Consider the following 14,320-nt stretch of genomic DNA (forward strand, 5'->3'; position numbering starts at 1 on the left):
TTAAACTAATTTTCGACCGATGTCTTAGTGGGTGTAGAGAAAAGTATAGACATCAGTATAAGCACGTTTTCAACCGATGTCCCAGACAACAACCAACATCGATTCTAAAAAACAAATCGATGTATAATCGTTATAATCATCATATTTTTGTATGTTAGGTATGTCTAATTCTTCATATTTTCACATTTTATGCTTAAAAAAATATATGTCGAACAATACCTACTTGAACATTTGCATCGATTTCTATTCCAGAAGCGATGTCCAGTACACTTGTAGACATCAGTTCCCATGAGTATTGTTTGTTCGTGGCCATTTTTACGTGTAAGTTGCCACATTATTTTCCTAGGAACGATGTCTGCATCTTTATTCTACATCGTTTTTTTATTCAGAAATGATGTTTCCTTTAAGACAGAACATCGTTTCCAATTAAGTAAACCGATGTTCAATGGTATTATGTACGTCGGCTATTTTTATTCAAACTGATGTGTTAGTTCATTGAAGACATCGTTTTTGCTTTCCAAAACCGATGTTCACCTTTTGACCACACATCGGTTTGCTCCATGGTAGGTGATTTGTATGTTCATAATAGATTACTGTTTGGTGATTAGAATTCGAGAAATCGATGTGCAGTAGTTTTGATTTCATCGGTTTTGAGTTACAATTCGATATATTGATAATCATAGGACATCGATTTCATCTAGTTGCTGGAAAAAGAAATACATTTCTCATCACCCAAAAATTGGAGCTTTCCATTAATTTTCTTTCCAAATTCATGATTCAACTTAATTCACAAAATAAAACCCAAAACCTAAGGCTAGCTTAGAAACATATTAGCAACCAACTACAAAAGTACGTTCTACACCAAACTTTGCTTCAAAGCAAAAACTAGCCTTACTCAAAATCATGGAAGCCAAAAGTCTTACACCAAACTCTGTATAGAATCAGCCACTTCAATGCACACCTCGTCAATATCAATTTGGCTATATGATTTGCGCGCTTTTACTGCCCACTAGAAATGTATAAAACAACATATAAGTCACAATCATTGGGTAAAATCCCACAGTTCACTCAAAGTAGGATAAAGTCTTACCTCTTTCCTTAAAACATGTGTTATCAATAAGGGACCCTATAAGTAATGTAACAAAATTCTTCAACCAGGGGTGCACAGATCTCCTCATATTTTCTGGAAATATAAAGTATTTTGTCAAAATCATGTGCCAAGTGTAAAAGAGGACAAAATATAAGATGAACAATCAATACATAAGTAATTTTAACACACTGCAAACAAAGAAGGATGTAAGTTCTTACGACCTTGTGATTAATTGTTTTCTTTGTTCTTTTTTCTTTCTCAGCCTTGTGCTTATACCAAACCCAAAGTCCAATCAACATCCCTTATTATTTTACTCAAATAGATATATCTCTCTCTAGAAGTTTATATAATTTACTTACTATATATCAGGTCTACAAATATCATTGCTATGTAATTGACAAGACATACTAGACATAACAAGCTAGCTGGTCCCCATTTCTTAAGTGGAAGACTTAACTAATGCCATTTTTTTCCCGATCTGAAGACAGAACCATGTGATCCTCAAATGCTCATGTCTCCCTTGTGTATATTCATTCTCAAAACAACTATGATTTTCAATACATATTGGAAGAAGCTATTAGCCTATTACAAAAGAAGTCCAAGGCATGAATCAAAGTGCAGTAACACATTCTTGAAGCCAAGAAAAATAGTATGTGGAAGCATTACCAGGCCTTATAAAATCGGAGAGACCAAAATCAATAACCTTCACTGAAGCATCCTCTTCTCTTGTGGCAAAAAGAAAATTCTGCCAAGCAGTCATATGAAAAGAGTTATTGGTAATAGGTTCGGACGAGAACTGAAGATGTAAACAAACTACATGTGGAGGGGACTTTCAATACTATTCCATCAAAATACAAGAAAGTAGTGGAAAGTAGAAACTCTGAATGTAGTTGTACCTCTGGCTTTAGATCTCAATGCACAACATCTTGAAGATGACAATAGGCAATAACACTTAAAATTTGCACAACAATAACTTTAGCATCTTCTTCTGTGTATCTTCCACCCCTGCCACAAGGAGTTACTGAGAATAAATGAAACTGAAATCATAAATCTGAAAGTGCCCAACCACAAGTTTCAATATAAAGAATATAAATCTACCTGGACAAAATTTTATCCAGTAGTTCTCCACCTTTACACAACCTGAAAGTGAAAGAAATGAGAGAAAATCATATCAAATTTCAAAACAGGTTTTTCTGCCAACAAAAGTGTTCATTCTTCTCAGTTCTAAGACTAGGCTTAATATATGTGTGTGTGTGTGTGTGTGTGTTCATAAAACTAAACCATAAACAACAATACAAATGATGTCCCAACAAGGCTGACTCCTATAAATTGGTGTGAAGGAATAAGACTAAAAGAAAAATTACACGTACTCCATGACTATGTAGACATTATTGGCATCCTCAAATGCATCATAAAATCTGACCAGATTCTTATGTCTAGATAATGCTTTCAGTATTTTTACCTCTCTACGGACATCTTCAATAGCTATTGCTGTTGTCATCTGCAAAGAATCACTTAATTAGTAACCAATACGACTTCAAACAAAAACTTGTGTGATGACCATATAATACGACTTCAAAGAGCTAAATTAGATAGGATACAGCAAGATAAGATCAATAAATTGAACCAATAATCTGATACAAGCAAAACCCATCAAGAGAAACAATCAAAATTTCCCTCCAAATTTTGATTGTTAACTTAATTAATTAATGACTTAATTGTTAACTTGTGCAGTCAACAACAGAAATTCCTTTCCTAGTCATTGGATGCTAATTATTGCTTCTTCATTTTGGTCATTGAAATAGGGCAGAAAATATCTGCCTTGAAACTCATTTCATAATGTGATGAAACAAAAATGGATTGACAATATAACAGTACAGAACCTATTACAGGTTACCACTCATCGATGGTTATTCCATATTTTCATAAATCATAACATTATTTGAGAGAGAAACAACAGTATTAGTTTACTTGATTAAAAAAAAGAAAATAAGAACATGTTGAATAATATAATTAGGGGCTTCTAGCCATGTGATGCCCACATATCATGGTCAGTAATAGAAAATTATGTGGCAATAGAATATAGTTTGAGCACATTAAGAGCAAACAATTATCATGGCTGAACGTTAATATTATGCATCAAGCATGATGGTCAGATAGGATCAAAGCCTTGCAACAGAGTTATCAGTTATTTGTTGATATTCTTGACAGATGGCATAATCCCCAACACTGATAGTGATTTTGGCAGTTAATATAGATAGTATGCACATTATGCTAGTGGAAACATGAAATACTTTCCCAATGTATATTCACAGATTACCAAGCTTGAGAAATCAAAGGATATGCCAGCTGCCAAGCGGCACTCTGTATCAACTATCTTAAGCAAAGTAAATCATATTGAGCAGAATGTAACCAATACTTACCCAACTAAATCAGCTGCAAGAACTGAGCGCAGGAGCTCTGATCGTGATGGCAGTGTCCTATGAATTTTAGAGGAAGGAAAGGGAGTGTGGAGAAACCAGCCGACTTTCATTTTGTTGTTATATTCCTTCAAGCATTTTGGAAGAAACATAAGATGGTAGTCATGGCACCAAACAACATCACCCTCTTCATAGTGCTCATTAACTACATCTGCAAACATTTGATTTGCCTTCTTATATGCAGAAAACTGCGACTGGAAACTCCGAGTGGTAGCAAGTCGATCTTCTTGTGGAAGCCCAAGGTAATGGAAAAGGGGCCACAAAATATTGTTGCAATAGCCATTGTAATATTGATGAACAATCTCCTCATCAAGGAAGACGAGGATACACTTCTACAACCAACAGTACGAGTGAAACAGTGTGTTACAATGTTCAAGCACAATCACCTCGCAATTAGTGAAAAAGAGTTGGATCTATGTCTATGAATAGAGAAATAAAAATCCATGTACAGAATTTGAACCTTTTCAGCTAGAGCTTTAGTAAGTGCCCTCTGTCCAATATCATCTGCCACATTTACCCCTGCCCATCCAATCCACCTTGCCTCAAACTCCTTTACACCTATAAACAACAACGAGCATTACGAATTAGTTTCATATTTTGAGGGGGAAAACCGAATCATAAGTTAAAAGAACATGATAAGCACAGGATACAGAAACTTTGTAGAGATTGAAGATCTTAAGCAGAGTGAGCAACAGTCTTAATAAGAGTTGAAAGAATCCAATTAGATAAAGGACCAGATCTGTGACCCAATAACATGTAATCAAAAGAAGCAAACTTTACATAAGAGAAAAGGAAGCAAAGGCAAAGAGATCGCAAAGCAAATGCAGAGAAAGAAAAGGTACCTCATAAACCAAGTCGAAGAGGGATCGGAGAGTCGGAGGCGATGAGGAAGGCTCGACGCTTTTCAGAACCCCTTTTTGATTAGAGAGAGAGAGAAGAAAACAAAGGGAAAAGAGGAATAAGGGATGCTGTGGTATGACCTCGAAGAAGAGCAGAAGCATAACGATGGAGGAGGCGAGAGTGATGACGCCGCCGGGAAAGCTACCACTGTCGAAATCTTCATTGATTTTGGGGTTGGTCCGTAGCTTGTTCAACATATTCTCCATAGTTTATAGAGAGAGAAAGTGAGAGTCGGGGGGGGGGGGGGGGGGGCTTGGGTTTGAGGGAGGGGGAGAGAGGGAGGGAGAGAGATAGGATTTGGAAGGAGTGAGAGTCATTAGGGTTCGAAAGTTTCAGAGAAAGTGAAAAACGTTTCAGGTGTTGGAGGGAATGAAAGCTCAGAATGAAGGTGTCGCGCGAGACTAACGTTAGGGTTTTCTGTTTCAGTTTTGGGGTTGGGTGCAATTTTTTTTCTAAGTACGAAAGTTTTGAGTTTTAGTCCCCGCTTCTTCATTTCATTGAAAATACTTAACGCTTTTTGCAAAAATAGGTTCCCGCAAATTTTCAAACAAAACTTTTAACACCGGTCATTTTAAGAACTGATGTTAATGATATACATTTAAATCGGTATTTTCGTAAAACGATGTTAGATTACTTTTTTACATCGTGGGCAAGTCTGACCGATTTAAAACATGCGATGTCTAATAACATAATTCTAGTAGTGGAGATTCACAAGTCAAGCATGCATGCTTCAGTTAAATTAATAAACAAGTTAAGATTAAATATGCTCACATCCTGTGTATAACAATTCTTAGAAGATCTAGTCTTATTAAAAATGCTGATTCTACTAATTAATCTTCTAACTGTTGTTGTGATCTTATGTTACTATAATTACCTAATGAGAGTACAAAATGAAACATGATCATTTTTATTTTCTTTGGGGGTTGAAAAGCTAGTATCTATGATTGAATTTTATTTTTCTTCTTCAAATTATAACTAGATGATTGTAGTATTAATGCATGTGTCCGGGAAGATAGAAATGCTTCTGACTCGAGTTCTAGCCCATTCAAATAATGCTATCATTTTTAATTGTTTGATCAATAACGTTTGTTGTACAAAACAATCTGATGTAATGAAGAAATCTATGTATCAAAGAGCAAAACTAATTGATAATGAATTAAAAAGTTTGAAACTTTACAAACTATTATAAAGTAAAGGATTAAATACTTGTTACTCCTCAAACTTTTCTCTGAAAAACAGTTTAGTCCCTCGCCTTTCAAATTAAACTGGATAGTCTTTATTCTCTTTAATTCTCACACAACATGTCCAAAACAGGTTTAAAATGACTATTATACCCCTGAGATCCTTTTTTTAAATTTTTTTCTTTCTCTTTTTTAAATTTCTCTCTTTTTTTTTTCTTTTTTTTTTTTCTGGTTCTCTCTTTCTCCCTCTCTCTCTCCCTCTCCAAGTTCGTATATGACCTCGAGTTTATCCACTCGATCCACCTCCGTCGTCGTCCCCACTAAGATCAGCCACCTCTCCTCCTCCTCATCCTCCACCACTCCCACCAATAAGCCCCGCCAGAACTGCAGTTTCCCAACCGAAAACGGCGCTGTGACGCCACGCCATCGGCCGCCGGAGCTCGACCTGGAGCTTCTGTGACGATTCCTACACCTCACTCAAGGACCTCCTCCCCTCCTCCTCCTCCTCCTTAGTGGCGGTCCAGTCCCCGATGCCCAACTTAACCACCAACTCCGGCTACGAGATCTCCATCTGTAGCCGCCTCGTCAAGCGAGTCACCTAGGCCTATCTCCAGTCCGTGTCCTCCACTTGCGGCCCACACTTGCTCCGCCACCGAAGCATTGCCACGGTTTTGAGCCATGGTTGATCGAGAATAGGGTAGGTGGATTCCAAATACGCCCTCTCTCTCCTCGAGTTTTCTCTCTCTGCTGTGTCTTTCCTTGATATGAATTCGATGAACCCATGGAAATTTTTGGGTCTGAGACAGATGTAAAAGGAGTGAGGGAGTACGAGTGGTGAAGTGTAATCGGGCAAGAGAAGAGTTGCAGCGATTGTATTGTTGCAGGTGATGAGTCTCCACGAAGAAGAAGGTTTGGGCGCCCAGAGAAAATTCTAGGTACCTGCGTGTTGGCGTGTGGACCATTTTCCGGTGTCGCTGGATGATGCGGAGGAAGGACCAGACTCTTCGGAGGCCGGTGAGTACAGTAGTGGTGGAGGTGAGCTGCATGGTAGTGTGAGAGACCAGTCATGGAGGAGAGAGAAAATCTCAGTTCCACTTTCTCTCTCCTCAAAATTTTCTGTCAAATTGAAACCTAGCAACTTAATTGCTTGATTTTCATGTGAAGGAGATAAAATCAAGAAGGAGACATGAAGAAGATGAGTTGCAGGAGTAGTTGGAGCATTTGTGGGTCTTGTCATGAAGGCCATGGCAGAGGATCCTGAATCCCAAAGAGAGATAGAGAGGAGAGAGAGAGAGAGAGAGAGAACCAGAAAAAAAAAAAAGAGAAATTTAAAAAAGAGAAAAAAAAAATAAAAAAAAGGATCTCAGGGGTATAATAGTCATTTTAGACCTGTTTTGGACCTGTTGTGTGAGAATTAAAGAGAATAAGGACTATCCAGTTTAATTTGAAAGGCGAGGGACTAAACTGTTTTTCAGGGAAAAGTTTGAGGAGTAACAAGTATTTAATCCTAAAGTAAATTTTATGTTGCGTTAATGGACTAATACATATTCATATAAGTCAAATAAGACACAATTGAGAGAATGAATTTTCTGATATATCATTACACCCATTCTGTTGTGTATATAAACAGATTACAATCGTACTACAACGTACTACAACTATTGTGTACTACTGTACTACACAACATATACAAGGTAAGTAATTACAACAATATATTCTCTTGTAGTCTATTCCTAATAGGGAACGATGACTCACACTAACACTCCCCCTCAAGTTGGCGCATATACATCAATCATGCCCAACTTGCTTAGTGAGTCATAAAACGCCTTCCTGGAAACTCATGTGGTAAGTACATCTGCAAGTTGCTCTTCAGTTGGAACAAAAGGAAAGCTAATAATTTTGGCATCTAGCTTCTCCTTTATAAAGTGACGATCAACCTCCACATGCTTAGTACGATCATGCTGTACTGGATTCTGTGATATGTCAATAGCTACCTTGTTGTCACAATACAATTGCATGGAATTTTTGAGTTTGAAACCCAGATCACGCAACAGATTTCTCAGCCACAACAATTCACACACTCCGTGAGCCATACCTCTATACTCGGCCTCAGCACTAGAACGTGCCACAACTTTCTATTTCTTACTCTTCCATGTAACCAAATTACCTCCCACAAGGGTAAAGTAACCTGATGTCGACCTCCTGTCTGTGATATTTCCAGCCCAATCTGCATCTGTGAAGCCACAAACCTCAAGAATGTTGTTGTGTTTAGAAAACAGTACTCCCCTTCCTGGAGCTGACTTCAAGTACTTCAAAATTCGTATAACAGCATCCATGTGACTCTCACTCGGATTATGCATGAACTGACTCACCACACTCACTGCATATGCAACGTCTGGTCTAGTATGAGCCAAATAAATCAAGCGCCCAACTAACCTCTTATAGCGAGCTCAATCAGTAGGTACCTGATCTGGATACTCAGCTAAACAATGGTTCTGCTCAATAGGAGTATCAATAGGTCTGCAATCCAACAAACCTGTCTCTGTTAGCAAGTCAAGAACATACTTCCTCTGGCATAGATGGATTCCTTCTCTCCCCCTGGCTACCTCAATTCCTAAGAAGTATTTAAGCTCACCCAAGTCCTTCATCTCAAACTCAGAGGCTAGCTGTCTCTGCAGTCTATCCATCTCAACAGTATCATTACCAGTGATTACCATATCATCCACATAAATAATTAGAGCTGTTACCTTCCCTTGTTGATGCTTGAGAAACAAGGTATGGTCTGAGTTGCTCTGCCTGTAACCAACCTTCCGCATGAACTGTGAAAATCTTCCAAACCAAGCACGAGGTGACTGTTTGAGACCATACAGAGATTTTCTCAATCTGCAGACAAAATCACCAGGAGGAGCAACTACATACCCAGGTGGAAGGCTCATGTACACTTCCTCGGCTAACTCTCCATGAAGAAATGCATTCTTGACATCAAACTGTCGGAGTGACCAGTTTAAACTAGCAGCAAATGAGAGCAGAACCCGAATAGTGTTCATCTTGGCAGCAGGGGCAAATGTTTCATCATAGTCTATACCATACGTCTGAGTAAACCCCTTTGCTACAAGGCGTGCTTTGTACCGATTCACTGATCCATCTGCATTATGCTTAACGGTAAACACCCAACGACAACCTATAGCCTTCTTGCCTTGTGGTAGAGGCACAAGTTGCCAAGTATTGTTCTTCTGCAACGCCTCCATCTCTTCCGCCATTGCCTTCCTCCACTTTGGATCCCCCAACGCATCCTGCACTTTGTTAGGTACTGATATAGCATATATTTGATTCACAAATGATTCATATGACTTAGACAACCTCCTAGTGAACATATAATTGGCTACTGGGTATTTTGATTTGGCAATAAGAGTAGGTTCATATCTTTTGGCTGATTGATCTCGAGTGGTCCTATTTGGTAACACATATTGCTCAACACTAGACTCACTGCTACTACTAGTACTAGTGGGTGAACATACCTCAAATTAGTGATCTTCTGTACCAGGAAGCTGTGGGTCAGGGGTAGAATCGATGGCAGGAGGGGCAGTTGTGTCTTCAACTTCATTTTCAGCCATAGAAACTGGTGCCTGGATGTTTGGAGCTACTGCTTCAAGAGGTGGCGAGCTGATGGTTTCAACTGGATCCGTCAAAATACCTCCTGCCTGTGTGACTTTTTCCTCTCCTCCTTCTGATTCCTCCCCCTCTCCATGATACAGTTCTTCAAAATATGAATTCTCCCCCTGAAGAGCTGTATCTGGAGAGGAAAAATAACTCATGTCCTTAAAGAAGGTAACGTCCATAGTGACATAGTACTTCCTGGTAGGTGGATGATAGCACTTGTACCCCTTCTGATACCCTCTGTAGCCAACGAAGACACACTTAAGTTCCCGGGCATCCAACTTAGACCTCTGGTTTTTAGGAACATGGACAAAGGCAACACAACCAAAGACACGAGCTGGAAGATTATGAAATGAAGGTAAGGAAACATGGGATGCAAGAACCTCAAATGGAATTTTTTCCTGAAGGACGCTAGATGGAAGACGATTGATAAGATGGGAGGAAGCATGTACAGCATCGCCCCAAAGATACTTAGGCATATGAGCACTAAAGAGAAGGGCACGAGCCATATCAAGTAAATGACGATTTTTCCGTTCAGATCCATTTTGTTCTGGTGTTTGTGCACATGTAGTTTGGTGAACAATCCCATGGGTTTTAAAAAACTCTTGGAACACATGGTTAACATACTCCCCCCTCCCCCCCCCCCCCCCCCCATTGTCAGAACGAAGGACTTTAATGGTGCTATGATATTTTGTTTGAACAAGATTACGAAATGTTTGAAAAGCAGGGAAGACTTCATCTTTGGTTTTAAGAAGAGCAACCCATGACAATCTCGTACAATCATCAATAAACAACACAAAGTATCTCATACCTGATACAGTGGGCTCTCTAGAAGGTCCCAATCAACTCAAAAGGAATAACACTTTTATTAGAAACACTAGGAGAATAAGTAGCACGATGACTCTTGGCCAAAACACATGTTTCACAATGTAAAACAGACTCATCCACACCAATAAACAGAGTAGGCATGGTTTTTTTCATAAGACTAAAAGATGGATGCCCTAAACGGCGATGCCACAACCAAATTTCACTTAACTTATCAGAAGTCGAAGTCAAAGCGGCTCGGGACTGTGCTCCTGGTTTCTCTCCTGCGTATTTCTGATCCAGATGGAACAACCTGCCCCTCAGATACCCCCGACCGACTATCTCCCTGGTGAGAAGATCCTGAAAAATCACATACATATGATAAAAGGTTACAGAGCATTTAGATTCAGTGTTCAACTGTGGGACATATATCAAGTGATGAGATAAGTCAGGCACATATAACACATTATGAAGTTCTAAAGTGGGAGTAATACGCACTGACCCTGACCCTAACACAGGAAAAGCCTCACCATTGGCATTAGTTACATAGGACACTGGTGGGGAAGACAATTCAATAAAATACGATTTGTCATAAGTCATATGATCGGAAGCACCAGAATCAATAATCCATGTATCAGAACCAACAAAGTTAGAAACCTTTAAAGCCATACCAATCTTACCCCGACCAGCTATAGAGGCTGTAGGAGTAGCCCCACCTGCTGTATGATGATCTTGTCCAGCCATTCCATAGAAATCTGGTTCTTGGACTAATTGAACAGCAGCTGCTTTCGCCTTAGGACGATAACCTTGCTTTTTAGGTTTGAGGTGCGGATTCAGCTTCCAGCAAGTCTCCCGAACATGCCCAAGGTCGGTGCAATAAGAACACTGAAGACGAGGACGGTTGGTGAAGCCTGGTGGAGGTCATTGCTGATGAACTGGTATTGATTTCTGCTGCTGAAGAAAAGGTGCTGGTGCTTGAATAGCTAGGCTGGATACTTCAACTTGTGCTTGTTTGAGACTGTCCTGCTGAGACTCATCCTTACGAATGTATGTGAAAGCTGTGGTCAAGCTAGGAGGATCTGGCATTCTAAGCAACTCTCCTTTGGCACTTTTATGTTTTGTATCAAGTACTCGCAAGAATGCATGAACCCGCTCAAGTTCCTTTTCTTTCTGGTACCATGCAATATCCTCCTGATTCTTGATCTTGCAAGGACGCTTCTGATCAATTTCAGCCCATACATTCTTCATCTTGGTAAAAAACACTGATACTGGTTGCCCATTATGTTGCATTCCGACAGCTTTGCACATCAATTCATGAACCTGTATAAAATCAGACTCATTTGTATAGAGATCTCCTAACGTCTTCCATATCGCCTCAGCAGTTTCACATTCCTGAACCATCTATAGCACATCATCAGTCATGGCTCGAAATAGAATTGACATTATAAACCCATCATCATCTTCCCACTTAGCATAGGCCTCCTCATCATCTTCACTAGGAGCCTTGATTGTTCCAGTCACATGCCCCATTTTGTGTATCCCACAAAGATAAACATACATAATCTTCTTCCACGTTCGGAAATTGGTACCAGTGAGTTTGGTACCCCCAAAAGAACCACCTTCTGAGCTCTTGACAGAGACTTCAACCCTCTGGACCTCATTGGTCTTAGAACTCTGACTTTTACTGTCATCACCACCCATTGCAATAATACAATAGAAAAATATACAAATCCCAAAGTATGCAGCGGAAATAAACAAATAGTAACAGTTGATTTTTATTTTATTTTTTTGGAACATGATTTATGGGTTGACTGAGTTAGGTTGATCGAGTGAGGCGAGTTGACCGAGTGAGCGGGTTGGAACAGTGAGCCGGGTTAGGAAGGACGCCGACTGAAGCAGGTGACTGGAGAAGATAGGACACCAACAGTCTGATTGGCGACGCCGGTCTGAACGGAGGGCGCCGACAGTCTGGGTGACGTTGGCTGGACCGGAGAAGAACGTTGGCTGGACTGCAACTGGACTGGGCTGCGACTAATTGGACTGATAAGCCGATCGAAGATGAGCGCCGGCGAAGACGAAGCCGATCGAAGATGAGGCCAACCGGACTGACTGAAGATGAAGGATGAGACCCGATCGGAGAAGAGGCGACCCAATCAGAGATGGAGCAGATCGGGGCTGGGCGACGGAGCCGGAGTGCGCGCGACGAAGGACGAAGCTGGGCAGACTCTAGACGACGGTGACGACCTGGGATGTGACAAACAAGTCTGAACTTGGAGTGACCTGATCCTGGAATGAGATGATCCCGTGGAATGCCAGTCTGATGCGAAGAGATTTGGAGATGACTTCGAAGTCAAAGACGAATTGATTGTTCTTTGACGGACGCCTAGGATTAGAAGGGAAGATGACGCCGAAGTCAAATTTTGACGGACGCTGAGGATGCAGAAAAAACCCTAACAACGGGGTTCTAACTGAAATTAGAAAGAACGTACAAGAGACAAAGTCCTTTCGGATCTTTGCTCTGATACCAAGTCAAATAAGACACAATTGAGAGAATGAATTTTCTGATATATCATTACACCCATTCTGTGGTGTATATAAACAGATTACAATCGTACTACAACTATTGTGTACTACTGTACTACACAACATATACAAGGTAAGTAATTACAACAATATATTCCCTTGTAGTCTATTCCTAATAGGGAACGATGACTCACACTAACAATATATCAGTTCAATGATGTGGTAAACTAGTTTAGACAATAATAGATTAGTTATAAACCAATCTAGTGTTACAAGGAGTTGATCTACATTTTTCGACATCAAGGATAAATCATATCTTCAAACTCCACACCCTCAAGTATCTCTTGGAGTTCTCTCTAAATAGCGCGACTCTCTCTCCTTGGCTCTCTCCCTCTTTGTGTCTAGGGTTAAGGATTTGATTAGTATAGTTGTGCGGTGATCATCATCTTTCATGGCTGCTTCCATTGCTTCGATGACAGCTAGGCTCTTGACAAGGTTGTTGCTCAAGTAAGACGAGGAGCCGGTGGATCTCGGCAATCTCCGCTGCCTCGGCAAAGGTTTTTTGGCTCCACAATTCTTCATGGTAGGGGGTTTAAACAACGCTCGCCCTGTCATCTTGGACTCCTTTCGGAGTGTTGTTCGATCTATATAGAGGTTGTCTGTACCAGTGGATGTGCAGGAAAGAGGTGGTCACTTTCTTTTCACATTTGCCCATGAATGTGATCTCGGTCGTGTGAAGAAAGGGGGACCTTGTGGTTTCCGACGTGCAATGATCCTCCTAAATGACTATGATGGCTTATCTGATATAGCCGCAGTTCCTCCAGATTTCGTGAGGATCTGGGTGGAAATCCAAGGCCTACCACCAGGCCTGATGACTGCAGCTACGACCAGCCTGGTTGGGGAGACAATCAGACCTGTTCTGCAGGTGGATCACCCTGGAATCCGATGAGGTGTGGTGAAGGTTAGGGTTTCACTGCCAATCAACGACCCTGTTCGTCTCGAGCGCCGGGTTCGGGTCTCTCCAGCATATGTCATCACTCTGCATTTTCGGTATGAACTATTTTTGGGTCACTATAGAGAGTGTGCTATGGTGAATCACTGTGGTGCGCGTTGTCTGAGGGAGATTGAAGCGGAGACGGCCTCATAGACTAGCAGATCGACGGTTGCCAGTCCGGTTGTGCCTGCCCTAGTTACTAGGGCAAATGTGCAGTCGACTTTGCAGCCCTCTCTACTCCATAGATTCCCTCTACCCAATCTACTTTGCCGGGAGAAACATGGGGGTTACCATCTGGTCCTTGCCGGAGACTACTGCAAAACCAACTCAGATCTCGGGCGTGTGGCTTCAGCTTGAGGAGGACACGGAGGAGACTGGTAAACAAGCTAAGCACAATTTGGCTCTGGTTCCTGTAGGCCTCTAACTTGAGGACTTAGGGCTGGCATTGTCTTCGGAGGGGCTTTTTGAGGTGTCCATCACCTCAGCAGAGACTATAATGAGGAAAAGAGGCAGACCCCGTGGTCGGAGGAACAATCCTAAGCCCAAGCAGGGTGCTTATGGGAAGCAGTCGAAGTCCCTGGCGACAAAATTAGTGGATACTTATATGGTTACCCTTGCTGATGTTAGTGTGGAGCAGGAGACCCTTTCCCAGAAGGGTTAGAGAAAGTAGCTTTTCATTGCCCTAACGCTA

General features: G+C 40.9%; 1 long non-coding RNA gene across 3 annotated transcripts; it reads right to left on the minus strand.

The window, feature by feature from the left end:
* Positions 1-816: 816 nt before the first annotated feature.
* Positions 817-3,885, minus strand: LOC133727922 (uncharacterized). Of its 3 annotated transcripts, none has more exons than XR_009855438.1 (6): positions 3,514-3,885; positions 2,553-2,591; positions 2,189-2,230; positions 1,987-2,095; positions 1,757-1,835; positions 817-1,183 (listed from the first exon to the last, which is right to left on the minus strand). It is a non-coding gene; the product is annotated as an uncharacterized LOC133727922 (long non-coding RNA). The 3 variants fall into 3 exon arrangements; XR_009855437.1 differs by having other exon boundaries at positions 2,461-2,591; XR_009855436.1 differs by lacking the exon at positions 3,514-3,885 and having other exon boundaries at positions 2,553-2,685.
* Positions 3,886-14,320: the final 10,435 nt, after the last annotated feature.

This window comes from Rosa rugosa, chromosome 2 (genome assembly GCF_958449725.1).
Source record: "Rosa rugosa chromosome 2, drRosRugo1.1, whole genome shotgun sequence".
Lineage (NCBI taxonomy): Eukaryota > Viridiplantae > Streptophyta > Magnoliopsida > Rosales > Rosaceae > Rosa > Rosa rugosa.